Genomic DNA, 17,217 nt, shown 5'->3' with positions numbered 1-17,217 from the left:
ATAGTTTCCGAGCGACGCAGCGTAGCCACGCCAAATTCTGCAGCATAACTGTACAATTGAATAGAAGGTGTATATTGTAAGGTCGCCGACCTATGGCAGGTCAAAGTTAGCCCATGGTGTCAGCAAAGGCAATTTCTAGGGAACCACTCAATCTGATGCAACAACGGAGTGTTAGACGAAGCCATGCATCTCTGAGATGCTTTCTTAGGCAACACAAATATTGAATGAGCAAATAATGTGTGAGGTCAGGTATAAAGTCCGACCAAGGCCAAAACCAACCTGTTTATTATGCTAGGGCTTACTGTATGGAATAGTTTTGGTGCTTATTTCGGGTTATTGATAGCAGGAACCGCATTATAGATCTCCAGGGACTTCTTAGAGGCATAATAGGTCACTGACCTAAGATGACCAGAACAACCTTTTGTTTTTAGGAACATACTGCCTGGCGTAATTTTTTGCTTATTGATGCAAAACTAGAGCAGTCTTGTATTTTGGTCCCTATGACCTTCAAAAGTAAATAAGTCGCTGACCTTAAATAAGCGTGGGACTTTTGCTTAAAACTTTTATTAGGTTCTGGGGGCACTTGAACAACCTGGATTTGACATTGTTTGACCTTTTTGACCCAAAGGTCATGACCTAGGAACTTCAAGGTCTAAGTGAGTTTACGTACAGTCAATGCACCCTGCAAATTTGGTGTCTCTAGCTTTTCATACCCGAGATCAGCGGTCAAATTACCCCCCCCCCCTCCACCCGAGCGAAGCGTATCAGCCGCCACCGGCGCAGGGCGTTCTGAAATTGCCCGTAGTCTGTTTACTATGATAAAATAAAGATTTCAGCTTTCAAATCTGCTACCCAAATTTCACTGTGACTGAGTGTTGCTACGCATTCCAAAGCGTCACAGAAGCCATTCTTGCTACCCTTGCAGATGCAGATCTCTAACTCTGCCGCGTCGCTTCAGTGCCACTGCGATCTTCTGTGTTGTTAGGCTCTGCAGTGACTTCAAAACACACTCCGCGAAGCCAGTGGGAGTACTGCTTTGCCTTAGCAGTGAGCTCCGCTGACAAATTACTGCATGTCTTGAGTCGTCTCATCCTATCGACCTTTGACCTCATCGCATCTATACCTGTCACTGCGGCTTTTTCGCCTTTTTCGCCGCAACCAATGAGCCAACTGAAGCTGGATGACTGCGTTTGGCGTGTGCGGCTCCGTTGTGTTGCAAAATACTCGCCGGCGATGACTGAGCGAACAAGCAGTTTTGGAGGCGCAAAACATGTGGAATTACAGACCTTTAGGCACATTTGATCATTAAAAACAGTTCACGCAATGCTAAATAACTGGTTGATGACCACTTTAACGAATCATTGCATGCGGCCATGTTAATTTTACCTCTTAAATGGCTGCAGTTTCAACGGCGGTGTGTTGTATACGGCACCGTTTTTATAAATGCTACATTCCCGGTTCACCTGACGGCTAATAGTGCGATCGCGCTTCGCACAGACCCGGGTGTTGGGCCACATTAACTGTAGATGGTACGTGCTGTGCGCTTTGAGATTTGCATTTGTGCCTCTACCGTTCTGGCTGCGAAGATATGGTACAACACATGAAAAACCGTAAAAAAAAACAGGCAAGTCCACCTTGAACGCTTTTGTCCACGTGCAACGTGGACACCTGCAACAGACATGTCGCAACCACGTGATTTCCCGTTCATTTCCCTACAAACCATTTCCCATTCAATTCTTTGCCACTTTCTTATCGCTTCGAGCCCTAGCTACAAGATGTTTCCACGTTTTCGAACAGCTGCTGATGAGTTTGTCGTGGGCTACATTTCATGCGGCCCCTGCAAAATCAATGGGGCTCAAGTGGTACTTTCCGGCACGTGCCATAGTCGAACCATGGACAACAGCTGGTCGCGAACTACTTGTTAAAAGCTGCCTCGTGCACCCTCGCGTCGTGTCCAAAGTCAACCATTCAGCGACCCGTCGGTCCGGCCCGAGCACGACGCAACGCTAAATGGGACATTCGGACAGACAGACAGACAAACGGACAGACAGACACACCTTAAGCAAATGTTTGTCATTTGCTTATGCTGACAAAGTCCATTTAAAGCCTAGTTTGGATTTGCCTGCGCACATTGCTGTCGCGAGGGGCGAAAAAATTCTGTTGCTCGGCAATCCTCTGAGCAGGGCTGTAAAATACTACTGAGCAAAACTGGCGGTCAAACAAATCTTATACGGCATTTCTTAACAGAATGACTTAGCATGTGATACCTAATTTTTGATTGTTGAATGAAAAATCAGTGCAGTTAGTCAAACACGATAGATACCGAGCTGTACAAGCACGCTTTATGATCACGTATTTCATGGCACGGTTGTATGGTCATGGTCGCTGTGGAGAACGGTTCTCATGCATGCCCATGTTACGAATTTAATTATTTGGTTCCCCGCTTTCACTGCAACCTAAGCGTATTGAAATGCCCAAATATTTTGCAGCGAAACATGCCCAATGAAACAGTGGACGTAGCAATTTCGATTCACAAGGATTCAACTTACTTGTTAAAGGAAGTCCAGTCAGCAAACACGAGGAAAACGACCTGTTGGGGCCGTTGACAAGTGGAGACAATGGGTGGCACGGCGGGAAGTGGACAACTTTGCCGAAAAATTGTCTAAAATTTGTTGTTGCTAGTCCCATGCTTGCACTTTGGCCCGTGGATCAGAGCCAATGTCCCATGACGCGCTTAGTAACTGTGCAGTTCCATCGAAGCATCTAAGTTTGTGGTGATTTTGACCGAAAAAAAATCCGGCAGACATCATCAGACTCAAGGACCCTATCCAAAAATATGCAATTCGCACTGCACTACAACTGCAACGGTGAATCAGCGGTCACGACCCATGCCGTCAACAAGATGGACCGAAAGCACAAAAACTGTATGACACTACGCTGTATAAGCGCAAAACGGCGGGCGGTGTCCGACGTTCATGATGCGGGAACCAACGACACGGAGAAGATATTGTTATGACGGATCTCACTATTAAATTCAATTGAGAGGGAGTAAGTTTGTATGCATCTCATTTCGACAAAGCACTCCAAACGTTTTCCATGCATCTTTGAATCATTCAGGCTCCCAAAGACAGTTTATAGAGGGGAGCCATGCTGGACACTATATATTTATTATAATAAATTCAATCGCACCGCCTTGTCACGACAGTCGATGCTGTTTGGTTTGCTTCCCACAGGGGGGTTTCAATCCAATGCTCTCACAGGTTTGTGCATGCATATAAAAAAACTGGATTCGTTGCATTCGTGGAATTTTATTAGATAGCATCCTTAATTTATTCAGTCCTTAACTCAAAACAGTACTGACGGCTGAAAGTGGCCGAGCAACATCTAGCGTTTCGACGATGCCAGGCAATTATTGCATATTCTTTGGAAGAAACCAATAATTTGTTTATAATAGAACAAAATTTAAGATATTTGGAACTTCCTCACTACAAGTCACTACAATTTGTAGTTGCTGAAACTCATTCACATGCATACTAATGCAATGCCAAGTTTGATGAAAGACACGAAGGCCTGGTGCATGCTTTGAACACGCTCCTGATATGAGAAAAGTAAACACAAATTCGACTCTCCATTCTTGCCCCGCGAGGAGGGCCTTAAAGGCTTTCATAAGGACTTTCTCTGGAATAACTTCGGAACAGCTTAATGTTCGGTGCTGAAATTTTGTCTATTTCGATTTGCATAATTTGTAGACATGTTGATAAACTTAGAGGCTTTGACTTGAACGGTTCGTGATTAACGGCTTTTTCTAGGAGGTCATGTTATTGACATGCTTAAAAGTGGCAGGAAACGCCCATCTCTCGCCGGAAATGCACTCCAACGATTTTTTAAACAGCTGCTCTTAACTCTACCGCTATGAAGTATATTTTCGTCTTTCTGTCCGCTTAAGTGGGGTTGAATCCTTTAAGTTCAAGCTTGGTCAAACTGTGACCGTTGTAAAAAAGACTTTTTAATTGTTATACTACGTCAACCTCAATGGCAAGCCTTACAGCTTCGCAAGGCTTTCCAACGCTGTTTTCCCAATGATGGGACATGTTTTTATCGTGTGCTATTCGTTCTCCATACTCCGACTGGAGGACCGCACTTCGCGGCCGCTTCGCAGGTAGATGCCATCCTTATAACAGGCAATTCAGACGTGAAGCACATCGGAAACATCCCTGATAGTCGTTAGGGAGGTTACCTCTCGAGGTCTACATTTTCAGTCAGCATTTTTTTTTTGCATGGCTTTGGCTGACGACACAGCCATTTTGCAGCTGAATGATATTGTTTAACTGATAGACACTGAAAATGTTAACGTAATCAGGGACGTCCCTGATTGTCAGCAGGGACGTCTCTGCCGATGTGCACATGTTCATTGCCTACCAGATGAATAATATATCAACCTGCAGAGCAGCTATGCAATGCGGAGACACTGAAGACACACTGCGGAGCCTTCACAGCTGGAGCATGAAAAATCGGCACACGATGTGCTTCATTTGCGGCTATAAATCCAAATCATTGAAGGACCTGTGTAACTCTCGATGTTGCCGGGACAGCTAATGAAACGATATAAGTATTTTGACTTTCCATGCTATTTCACACGTCACATCTGTTGTACGCTAGGGTTCATTTGAAAAAGCTTTTGAAGAACTCTTCAACGCCCGTTTCTGCATTGTTATGACATACTTGGTATGCAAGATAACAGGTGGGCCTATGAAACCCGAACTTGACCCCTATGACCTGGCCAACTTGTTGAGGGCTTATTCCCCATTGCTCAGACGCCCCTATCTGATACAGCTCGGCGAAAGTTTTTCAAAGCCATTTTTTTGCGACTTTAGCTTGCTGAGAGAAGTATTTTCATTTGCGATTTGTGAAATCTTGGGAGCCTCTTAAACTCTCGTCGCAGAGCAAAGGTAAAAAACCACGCGAGGCTAATAGTTATCATTGAAACCCATTGAGACGGATGACATGAAGATCAAACGTCAATTGGGTAGCAGCAAACGACTGATACACTACAGACCAGTACAAAAATATGACCATCGCAGCATTCCATGCCGATAGTTTTGCTCTACGCGTGTTGAATTATTAGACAGGTATCTTTAATTGCATATTACACTAACGTATCTGACTTTTGAGTTGGTGGGATTAATCAACATTGTCTAGCAGCCTGATACAGACGGGAATGCTGCTGTTTTCTCACGGCATTTGTATTCCGAACAGATCATTTTATTTTGAGGCAATTAGCTCGTTGGAGATCAGTGTAGTGAGTGGGCTCTGCGGCGGTCCCAAAATCTGTATTAACTACAATGATGAAATTCTGCAAGACACAGACATGAGAAATGTAAGCATTTCAAATCTCCGCCTATCAAAGAGCGCCTGTGTATCTGATTATTTACAAAGCACGGCATCCGCGGCTGCCACATTGTCCTGGACCGACTGTTTAGACCCAGAACCCAAGCCTGAGCAAGTGTGCAGTCTCAATGTTTATAAAGGCCGGTAGCAATGAGTCGGCTCAACTACGCGCTCGATGGTGGTAGAAGACAGAAGCTATTCCAAACCAGCCGTGACTGTTAATCGCAGAATGACAGTCAGAAGCTATGTGTGCAAATGCAGCGAGCCAACGTCTAAGAGTTTTAGTGTCTTTGGCATCCCATGTAAATGCGGCATTAGCTGACTTAAAAAAGCCTACTGTTTTAATGACGAAGGGTGGTCTCCACTCAGTCTCACCACTTCCATGCACTGAGCGCATCCCAACTTCTTCCTATGGTCACGCCGGTCGCGACGCGACGAGCTCTCGTGCATCCCCCGTCCGACACGTGACGTCCACGACCACACCTCCACCGGCACCGCGGCACCCTTGCCGCCCCGCACCACACCCACCCGCGTCATCGGGGCCTCGGGGCGAGCCCATGAGCGGCACGGCCCGTCCGTGGCCGGCCATTACAGGTCGTTAGGGGACGCGGCGGCGGACGGATGGGCCTGTGGTGTCCGCGGCGTTGTTTGCTCGCGGCGCGGCGCGTCGGGCGCCGCCTGCCGACCGGCCACGCACGGCGCTGTCACCGCCGGCGACGCACAGTCGCCGCCCGCCCAGTGGGACCACCGGCGGCGCCGGCCGCATTCTCCGTGGACGCCGCCAGACGGAGCTTGGTGTCAGGTGGGTCAGCGCAGGGCAGCGGCCGGTCAGCGCAGGGCAGCGGCCGGTCAGCGCAGGACAGGGGCCGGTCAGCGCAGGGCAGGGGCCGGTCAGCGCAAGGCAGCGGCCGATCAGTGCAGGGTAGCGGCCGATCAGTGCAGGGCAGCGGCCGATCAGTGCAGGGTAGCGGCCGGTCATTGGCGATGAGGGCCATTGGGTAGGAACCATGCCCCGTCAGGTGCACGGTATTCGCCGACTTCGAACGTCCTTTCGCGAGGAGCCACGAAGGAGCGATTACGCATAATTTGACGAAACGTGCTCTCGACAGGGCCTTATCTTGACGCTTCTTGATTTGTCACCAGCCAAGAATGCTTTAAAACAATGAGATATTATTCCCATTCGGATATGGAAGCACAGTATCTGAATGACAAAATAACTTAATGATATGATGTGGTACACATATTTATTAGCCATTTGCAACAAGCCTTTTAGATAGAAAATTCCTTTGAAAAAAACATTTTGTTGTATATACACACACACACACACACACACACATATATATATATATATATATATATATATATATATATATATATATATTGCGAGAAAGCATATGCTACCTGTATGATGAATCAATCAATACTACAACGTATGTATGTTTTCATTATGAGTTAGAAGTTACTAGGCGGATTGTAATCGGCATTCGATATGCGAGAGGCTACTAGCTAAACGACTATGTCAGGAAAATATTGGCTGTATTCGATTAAGCATGAAGCTGAGACTTGGGATCATGGCTGATGTGACCCCAGGTAAAGCGCTTTCCTGCATCGGTAAGACAGCACGTCCCTTACAAACCAGATATAGAGGCATCCCCGAGACGCCAAAATAAAACTTTTGCAACTCTACTCGATAATTACATTCCACAAAACGGTCCAAAGGAATTTATGGCATCGGAAAAAATCATCGTCAAAATTTGACGCAGTTGCAAAGATACAGCTGTGCCAAAAGGGCTGAATCAATGGTCGTTCGTCACCAAAAGTCAGACCTGACCACCTGTATATCGTCGTTACAGCCTGTGCCACCCAGTCCCCATTAGTGTCCACAGTTTGTGCTATACTCGCACCGCATGTAGCCCGCCTATATACTCGTCACAAACCATTTGCCATCGTTTGTGTACCGTTCTTGTAGCGTAGGCACACATTGTTCACACCCGGTACCTCTTTCCAATAAGATTGTCCTGGACCCTAAAAACACGTGATTTAAAATTGTATCACTTTGTGAGCTAATTTTTTGCTGTTGAAAACTGACGCAGTTAGAAAAGCTGGCACTTAAAAAGCCGTGAAGGCGAAACGTTTGTTCTGTTTTTGGATCGGCTTTAGCATACCATGAGACCACGAGACCGTGGTTATGGTACTTTTTATGGTCGTAGTTGGTTATATTGCCAAATTTCGACCTTTCATGACGCGCGCGTTGAGCCCAGTGAACAGTGTTTCTATTTGTGTATGTTTTTGGCAGCGTTTTTTCTTTGAGTGCTTCCACCGGCTCTATTGCTTTGGAGTGAACAAAGTTAAGCAAAATGTCTGCATTTATATCTAAGACACAGATTACAAAAATGCTCAGAAACTCTGTATATACTGCCATTAACAAGATCTCAAAATAATCAATCTTACGAGCTCTCTTATCCTAACATCCGATACGCGGTACCATGCTAAAAGCTGCACGAATCACACCCGGCTAAGCCGGAAGGTTGCGGTGACCAGTATTGAGTCGAAGGTTAGAAAATCTCTGACCACGAGCATCAGGCATCACGAACATGCTGGTTCATGCTGGAACATGAACAAGGATGCTGCTCGTGTATCTGAAGGATACCCGGAATTCAATGTACCCAAACTATTTGATATAAGAAATGCATGAACAGCTACGTATCAGAACAAGATTGCTCCATTTCTTAATTCAAACTAAAAGCTTCACGTGGCAGCAGTTGGTGCGCCAGAAACGTGGAATTGCGTAATTTGAGAAATATTTCCCGGTATGGAAAAGATGAAAGGAACCAAGGCGCTCTGAGAAAACATTGCGGTCACATATAAATAACACACCTCTAGGTCATGCACCGCGTCTACCCTTCGACCGCTCATTATCTTATTCATAAACATAAGACACTATCTGCACTTTACAAGCACTCTGCTTCTCAATATGCTGCCGTTTATATTCTTAATTATCCCGATTTCTTATTTGTTGTATCGCGTAATGATATAGTTGTATGATGCAGCGCCCGTACCCAAGTTAAGCTATAACTCTTTGTGTTGGCGACATTACAAGATCGTTATCTGTTAGCCCTGGGGCGGGGTCGTTGGGGGATTTGGATTAAGTCAAAAACAACAAAATGTATTCTTATTTATCGATAAGCGATAGTTTGCCGATAAGTCGAACTTTATTCAACAACAAATATTTTATTAGTTTCATTATAGTGATAAAGCTATAATGGTATAAAATAATTCATGGGTTCAAATGAGGTTAAACTTTGCTATTGTAAATGGTACAATTTCCTATCATATCATCATTCACTATTGCAAGCCAATATCATATTCCATTAAGGTGTTACAGGAAAAAATAATCAAACTTCTAGGTTATTCATAAAAACAAAATCAGCCCCAACCCAACCCAACCCCAACAAACCAATGCGCTTTAACCAATTTTTTGGCAAACCAGTCCATGGCACGTGGGTTGAAACGTTTTTTTCAAAAGGGTCCTCCGCGTAGGGGATACGGAACTACAGTGAGTCACAGTATACACCGGCAATGAGTTACGTTTCATCTGAACGTACTTACCCCACGGTGAAACGGATGGCAAAGACTCTCAATTACCTATGAATGAGTGAAAGTTGAGCGGAAAATGCAGTAAAATAAACAAAGTCAGACCCTTGCTGAAAAGCTACATCATGTTCGCACAGTAGTTTTGAGCCTCATTTATATATATATATATATATATATATATATATATATATATATATATATATATATATATATATGAGGCTACGACACCCAGGTCGAAAAGAAAAAAATCGGAGTGTTACCTATTCCACAGCTGCTATTGCAGTACCAGCGTTTGAACCTTGGGGAAAGCCCGGTAATGACGTCTTTCAAAGGGATTGTTCCACATGTGTATGGGACTTTCAATAAAAATGGCCATTCGGTGCAGTTCACAGTGCTGCCCTTCTTGAGGCCCCAAGGCTTCCAGCTTCTGGGATACACGCTCGCGAATATGTGCATATCATTTCAAGGCCATTCAGGCGTGCCTTACGACACAGCGACGTCGCTCAATCTTGCCACGTAATTGACGACGTGACGTTCCAGAACCCGAAGTACATTATCGTCGAACCGCTCAAATCTGACGTCACTGAGAATGACTCCCAAGCAAAGTGGACGTCAATCGCCTCTAAAGCGTTGACGGGACAAGCCGTGAGAACTTTGCTTTCAATAACGTTTTGTGCCATATGTTATACGAAGTTCGACATAGTTGCTAGTTTTAAGGGAGATAAGACTTGTAATCGAATAACTTGAGAATTGTGGTATCAACGGGTATGTGAAAAAGCTCTTAAAATCACGGATAAGTGCACAAGGACACCACAAAAATGGCCAGTGCACGGGCACATAACGGACTTTGGATCAGCGAACACTTCCAGCACCACACTGCCATTTCTCGGCGAGTTTGAGGTAATATAGGTGAGTGAAAAGATGGCAGTTTCGCACGGCCAGGTTGTAAGCACCTCAACGTCATACAAACGTTCCGTGACACAATCAAACAATGAGTATCGAGGAGCATATTAACAAAAGAAAGAAGTTGTGTTGTTAAGAGCACCATTTTCCGATTGAAAATATAGCAATAGTTATGTCAGCTTATTCTATCCTGTCTGACACTTGCTTCAACAGCTTCAAATGAGGGACACTCCCTTTAATTCCCATTATCTGCACAAGTGTAATCAGTGCAAGAATATGTGACGATATGCTTCCTCACCATGCCTCTCCTGGCCATAACACGGCTACCATGACGAAATACTTCCTCACCATGCCTCTTCCGGCCATAACACGGCTACCATGACGAAATACTTCCTCACCATGCCTCTTCCGGCCATGACATGGCTACCATGACGAAATACTTCCTCACCATGCCTCTTCCGGCCATGACACGGCTACCATGACGAAATACTTCCTCACCATGCCTCTTCCGGCCATGACACGGCTACCATGACGATATGCTTCCTCACCATGCCTCTTCTGGCCATGACATGGCTACCATGACGAAATACTTCCTCACCATGCCTCTTCCGGCCATGACACGGCTACCATGACGAAATACTTCCTCACCATGCCTCTTCCGGCCATGACACGGCTACCATGGCGAAATACTTCCTCACCATGCCTCTTCCGGCCATAACACGGCTACCATGACGAAATACTTCCTCACCATGCCTCTTCCGGCCATGACACGGCTACCATGACGAAATACTTCCTCACCATGCCTCTTCCGGCCATGACACGGCTACCATGACGAAATACTTCCTCACCATGCCTCTTCCGGCCATAACACGGCTACCATGACGAAATACTTCCTCACCATGCCTCTTCCGGCCATAACACGGCTACCATGACGAAATACTTCCTCACCATGCCTCTTCCGGCCATGACACGGCTACCATGACGAAATACTTCCTCACCATGCCTCTTCCGGCCATAACACGGCTACCATGACGAAATACTTCCTCACCATGCCTCTTCCGGCCATAACACGGCTACCATGACGAAATACTTCCTCACCATGCCTCTTCCGGCCATAACACAGCTACCATGATATGCTTCCTCACCATGCCTCTTCCGGCCATAACATGGCTACCATGATATGCTTCCTCATCATGCCTCTCCTGGCCATAACATGGTTACCATAACGATATGCTTCCTCACCATGCCTCTTCCGGCCATGACATGGCCGCCATGACGATTTGCTTTTTCACTATGCCTCTTCCGGCCATAAAATAGTCACCATGTTTTCGCGGTTGGCTGTTGCTGTGAGTATTTCTCTAGTCTTTGCTGCTTATGTCCAACAACCATAACGACGAATGATGGTAAACAAAAGCAATCTAATGCCTTGCTCATCAATCTGTTGTCGTCTGTAACAGTGACTCACGGGCAATTCATACCCTACTGTCGGTCTAGTCGGCGTGGTCTACTACAGCTTGTCCACTGTACTGAGCTTCGACCCAGCGCCTCCTTCGATTCCACTAACAGGATGTGACGGGTCAATCTCTGTCACGTGGCCCAGGGCAGGCCCAATCGTCACCATGTCAACAGCGGGCCGCCACGGGTCGATTCAGGCAGGGCGCGGCACTGGAGACACGGACTGCGTTGGTGCAGTGCGTAGATAGCTAATTCTGCGGGCCCGTGCTCCCACGCTGAAACACGTGCAATGTCGATTACGCTGCTAAGCAGATTAGAACTTGTGGGAATCCTCTTACCTTACGAGTTTTTCGCCGAAATGGAATTTCTTGCGCTGGTTTAGAAGATGTTGAAATTACAAATTAAGGATCCTGTTGTTGTTGTTGGTAATAGTTGGGTGGTAAAGGAATTATCCGTTATGACGGAGCTGTAACACATGTTTTGCGCACGGATGGGCCTTTGGTTATAGCGGAATGGACTGATGCATTACTGCAACAGAAACCAGGCACTGTCGCTACAATAACGGCTCTGCTGAAATTATCACCCTTTGTTACAGGACTCTAAATGGTCTATTAAAATGTCAAACGTGTTCAGCTTAATGGCTATTAAACAGGGCGCTATATCGCAGCGCACGCCCCCGGACCATGCAGTTACTTTCGCGTTTCTGGTCTCATTCATGCCTTGGTTATTGATTACGTAAGCGAGACGGAAAGCATAAACTGTTCTGGAAGTTCGAAATTATAGAAGCTAAAGCATGATTTAGCACACCACTCATTCGCCCAGAAGCATCCTTGACAGAACTCTTGAAGTTGCATTATGAGTAGCTGGTTGGAATTTCGGTCTCTGAGTAGTACTATGACGATGGAACAGGTGGCAAAATAAAGCCATCGCGACATTATATTTACATATATATATATATATATATATATATATATATATATATATATATATATATATATATATATACGTGCAGCCGCATCTGCGCCTGTTTTTAGCTGCACGAAAGGAGCTTGGAAATGAATTCGTGGCGTGCTTAGTGCTTCCGAGAACATTGTAAAGTGCTTCTGCCCGCTCAGGAAGCCCCCTAATGAAGCCAATCAGGAGTGGATTTGTGTAACACGATGCTTCCGTGCAGCTTAATGCATGAATTAATGCGCAGATATACTGAGCAGGAAAGCCGGATGGTTTGGCTTAACTTGGACAGAAACAGCGCCAGTCAAATTCATTCCACCAACGCATGCGACTTAGGTTTATTCAAAGCTCTGCTGGTTCGCCCTCCCCCCTCCCCCCCAAAGCGGCTGCCGGTCACACGTCACCAGCTGCGAGCACGCCTCCCGCCCGGGCACCAGCCTGGGCGCCGATCCTGCGCAATTGGACGTGTCCAAGCACCGCCACGCCAACATCGTCGAGGACTTAGTGGAGCGGCCGCCGGGCTCACGTCACCAGCTGGGAGCGGCCCTTCGGCTCGGGCATCAGTCCCGACACTGGTCCAGCACAGTTAACCGGGTCTGAGCGCCCTTGCGTCACCGTCGTCGCTGTGCGGCGGGCACGGGTCGGTGCGTTGCCCTGCGGCCGGGGCCGGTCGCGGGCGCTGATGGATGCGGAGGCGCCGCGCGGCAGTCGGGTTTCACGGTTGGCCGGCGCGCCGCGGGCGGGCCAGCGCCGATTCATCACGGGCCGGGCCCGACCGGTGCTCTCTCGCGGTCCTTGCGGCCCGATCAGCATACCCGCCGCCGCCGAGAGCGATCATCCGCTGGCACCGCCTGACACCCGGCTGCGACGCTCGCTGCCGCCGGAAGGGCGGGGCAGATGGCGGAGGGGCGGAGGCGAGGCGGGAGGAGCCCCGGGTCAAGTCACGCCTCGCCACCTGCGCGCCGTCAGGCTCACCTGGAACCGCACGCCGCGTGCCTCGCCGGATGGCATCCGGGAATGGGGACGAGCTTGCGGTCCAAATACCTCGTCTTTTAGGGCGCAACGGTTCTCCGCCATTCCGCGATGCACACCTTTTGTGCCAGGGTATGAGGTAGATGATACCATATGGCCCCAGCAGCTGAGTGCGTCGTTATGTCTCACTAAGAACGGTAGTAGGGTCCCAATGACAACGACAATAGGGTCCAATATTGTGATTGCCTCCTGATACGTTAGCTCACGCAGATTTTTTGTGATGATTCTAAGTGGTTGGGTGAACTCTGTGTGGCTGAACTCTTACACGGCAGAGGACTTCTCCGAGAGTGCATCACACCAAGTTTGGAAGCCGACCAGATAGTTGGGAGGGAAGGCCGGCAGATAACATAAAGGTATGGGGAGCGAGCAGGCTGCAGATCAACCGGCAGCTGTGCGAAACCAAACGTTAGTAGAGGCTGCTACAGAAAGTGTCTGGTGTATCTTGACGTTGCGAGGGACGTCTCCATGGAACAGCTTCCTTATACATGTGTCGAGTCCCATTGTCATACAACTGCATGTGGCGAATCTGTGAATCTGTCGTGTACCAGCCTTTTCTCTAGATGTTCTAGGTTCATGGACCTTTTCCCTGACCTACCATTGTTTGCGGGTGGCATTTCAATGCTTTTGCCGTTTTCCTAAACAAGATGCTAGCTAGAATTGCCACTGGCGTGAAAGTTAGAGCGACATGTGATGACGACAGCGCTGGTGATGACTGGAACTACACTTACATCGCTATACGCATGCTCAGCGTAGGCCGCGGAGCTGACTGATTGACTGACTGACTGACTGAACAGCTGACTGAGCACTTACGCACGAGCCCAATCAATCCTATCTTTCGATCTCAATCCCAATGCCGGTCCAGAGCTCAATCAGTTCAACATTCCGATCTCAATTCCAGTCCCGATCCCAGAGCCCAATCGTTCAGCCTTCCAATTTAAATCCCAGTCCCGATCTCAGAGCCCAGTCAGTTCAGCCTTCCAATCGCAATCCCGATCCTAGAGCCAATCAGTTTATCCTTCCAATTTCAATCCCAATCCGATCCCAGAGCTCAATCAGTTCAACCTTCTAATCTCAATCCCAATCCAGATCCCAGAGCCCAATCGGTTCTACCTTCCGATCTCAATCCCAGTCCCAATCCCAGAGCCAAATCAACCACCCTTGCCACATTTGCGATACCAAACATTCACACATGCACCATACGGACACCCACGGGTCTCGATCGGGACTGTATCGGTGCCATCGGCCGCCCACGCGCGAGTGAGGCTCTATTTAACCTGAGGCGACCAGGCACCAGTGGCCGCTCCTGCAGCGATCCTCTCAGCATGCGAGGCACGGCCATCTCAGTGAGCGCACTTGTTGGCAACCGCTGGGCAGCCGACTTTATTGGGTGTTGGGCCAGGACACAGCGTACGGGCCCTCGTGTATGGCCTTCTGGTAGGTAATATAGTGCGCCAGTGACGAGGCGGCTTCATTTTCCGCGTGGGATGGCGAAGGAATGGACCATCTTTGCGCAGACTGGCTGCCTGTGACGCTCAGAATCTCATACTCATGGGGATACGCTTGTTGGTCTGATAACGACCCTCGGCGTCCGTTTCAGTGGCGGCTTTCTTTCATCCGTTTTGGTGCGGGGGTGGCGGCGAAAAATCATGAAATTGGTCGTGGTTACGTGACGCTGCGTGCACAAAACGTGCAGTCCCCATTTCCGCGACAATTGAAGTGGAGACAGCCGTGTTCACCGCCGTTAACGGTTTGAATCACGGCTGGTTAACCTGAACCTGACTCCATGTTAACGGCCGTGTGTCCATAGCTGTTAACAGCCATGTCAGGCGTTGCCGCACGTTTTCGACTGCTGTCAACGCCTGACATCTGGCCAGCTGTTCTCCCGTCACCGCCGCTGCAGTATGGACATCACGTGCTCGAGCCCGGTCCCACGTCGGCGTTCCGCTAAACGGAACCTCATTCAGCTGACTCGCTCGCTGATCAGCAATGGACCCCGTTCGCCGACCTCGTGGCGTGGTAACAGGGACGCGCCTCAGAAGCTTTGTGCCCAGCTGAATTATGTGCCGGCGGTACACAAATGATTCACAAATGTTCTCAAGCAGACTGACTCGCATAGGGGCTCGTCTGTCGGCATGGGCTCGGTGGTGGCGGTGTTACCACCGCCACCACCGAAACCTGAGGAATACACCTGAGGAATAGTACTAGTCATAGGAGCAGGGATACTCATTACCAGGTACTGCACGAGACCGGAGTTATTCCTGGCTCACAGTGTCGGGGAAGTGGTGGCGTGTTGAAATAGGTATTACGCCATTTTACCACCTTATAAAACGCTTCGGGAAAAATTAATTGGACCACCGGAATGGCCCCTGCTTTCACCGAAATACTGGATCAGCAAGCCAGAATGGATAATTTACGACCAGAAAGGCTGATACGCCACTAATGGTGCCAGTACAAATCTGGCGAAGCAAAGCTTTTGAGAAGCTTTTGAAGAGAAGCTGTTGCCAATCAACAGGTTTTTGATTGGATGTCCTTCTGGTGCTCAGTTCTAAGTCAACGTCAGTATTTCACAGGGAAAGCTTAACGCGCCGCAGCGCTCGGCACGGCTCGCCCTGGCTTCCCACGTCACCTGACCGTCAGCGCGCCGCTGCCACGGGCCGGCACGGCTCGCTCTGGTCTGCGACGTTACCTGACCGTCAGCGCGCCGCTGCCACGGGCCGGCACGGCTCGCTCTGGTCTGCGACGTTACCTGACCGTCAGCGCGCCGCTGCCACCGGCCGTCGGCTGTCCCAGTCAGCGGCAATTATCGCCTGAAGAGAATCGAACCCACTCCGCCACTTGGTGGGCGAATCATAGGCCGGCGTTCCAACCAACTATGCTACGGGACGGACCACAGCACGGGTCGGAAGAGGACGACTTACAGTGCAGCTCGGTGGTATCTCTTCCACCTGGTGGTACCACCATAAATTGTGTCGAGAAATGGAAGCATCACGTGTTGTGTGGTGTGCTGCGGAGTGAAAGGTGTATTGGGGTGGTGTGGACCGATTTATCCGAAGGAATCTTACCATGAGCAGGGCTTCCACATTTTGAGTTTTCTCAGCAGGGCGAATACTTTACTGATGACGTCGTTTAATGCAACTATAGTAAATGAAAGCATAGCAAAACTATGGTGGTAAACTGAAGGTCGATTTTTTCAACAAGAAAACCACCTCATAGCACTGAAGCACCCAAGATTTGGAGCCCTTCTTGCTTACACAGCTTCTAAATGTGACATAGCGTTGGTTGCGCTACTTTTTCAGACGGCAACACCAGTGACCGTACAGTAAGCAGCCCTGACCGTCTACGTCCTTTCAATTGTCCGTTGAGACATTCCCGTGGAGTAGGTCGTACAGGTTAGTGTCATTTTCTTGTAGGAATATCCAGTTAGTCGACGCGTTTTTGTATAACATCCCGTCTGTACACGTCAGATCACGCCATTTTGCATAAAATCGTCGTTTTGCGCCTCGGACCGCCATTGATGAATTAAAAAACCAGTACCTTTTTGCTGGTCACAACCGGTCGATTTACTAAGATTTTTTTCTTTGACACGGCCCATTCTAGGCTTTTGCAAACACCCTGGCTTTGCATCGCCTTCAAACGGAAAGTCATTCCTCGGCATCATAACAGTTTTGAAATGGAACAAATGTAAAGAAGTTGACGCCGGGGACGCATATCAGTGACCGAACTCCAGGCAGAAACCAGGACTTACCGGTAGGTTAGGTCAGCTTAATCGGCTCACCCCACCCAACCGATCTTAGAAAGTGACACCCACGCGAGTAGTAATTGCTATAAAATGATCTTGTTTCGCTTGCCCTTATTGCTATGAATATACTGTGTACTAAAGACAACCCTTCTGTT

The 17,217-nt window shown here is 48.2% G+C and overlaps 1 protein-coding gene across 1 annotated transcript in view; it reads left to right on the top strand.

Moving 5' to 3' along the window:
* Positions 1-17,217, top strand: part of LOC119101348 (inactive tyrosine-protein kinase 7) — a gene marked incomplete in the record, with an annotated part of 71,579 nt that overhangs the window by 46,503 nt on the left and 7,859 nt on the right.

The sequence above is a fragment of the Pollicipes pollicipes genome, unplaced genomic scaffold (assembly GCF_011947565.3).
Source record: "Pollicipes pollicipes isolate AB1234 unplaced genomic scaffold, Ppol_2.1 Scaffold_2555;HRSCAF=2994_pilon_pilon_pilon, whole genome shotgun sequence".
NCBI classification, from domain to species: domain Eukaryota; kingdom Metazoa; phylum Arthropoda; class Thecostraca; order Pollicipedomorpha; family Pollicipedidae; genus Pollicipes; species Pollicipes pollicipes.
Note: the sequence above shows the minus strand (reverse complement) of the source record. Positions and strands in the feature narration are given on the sequence as shown.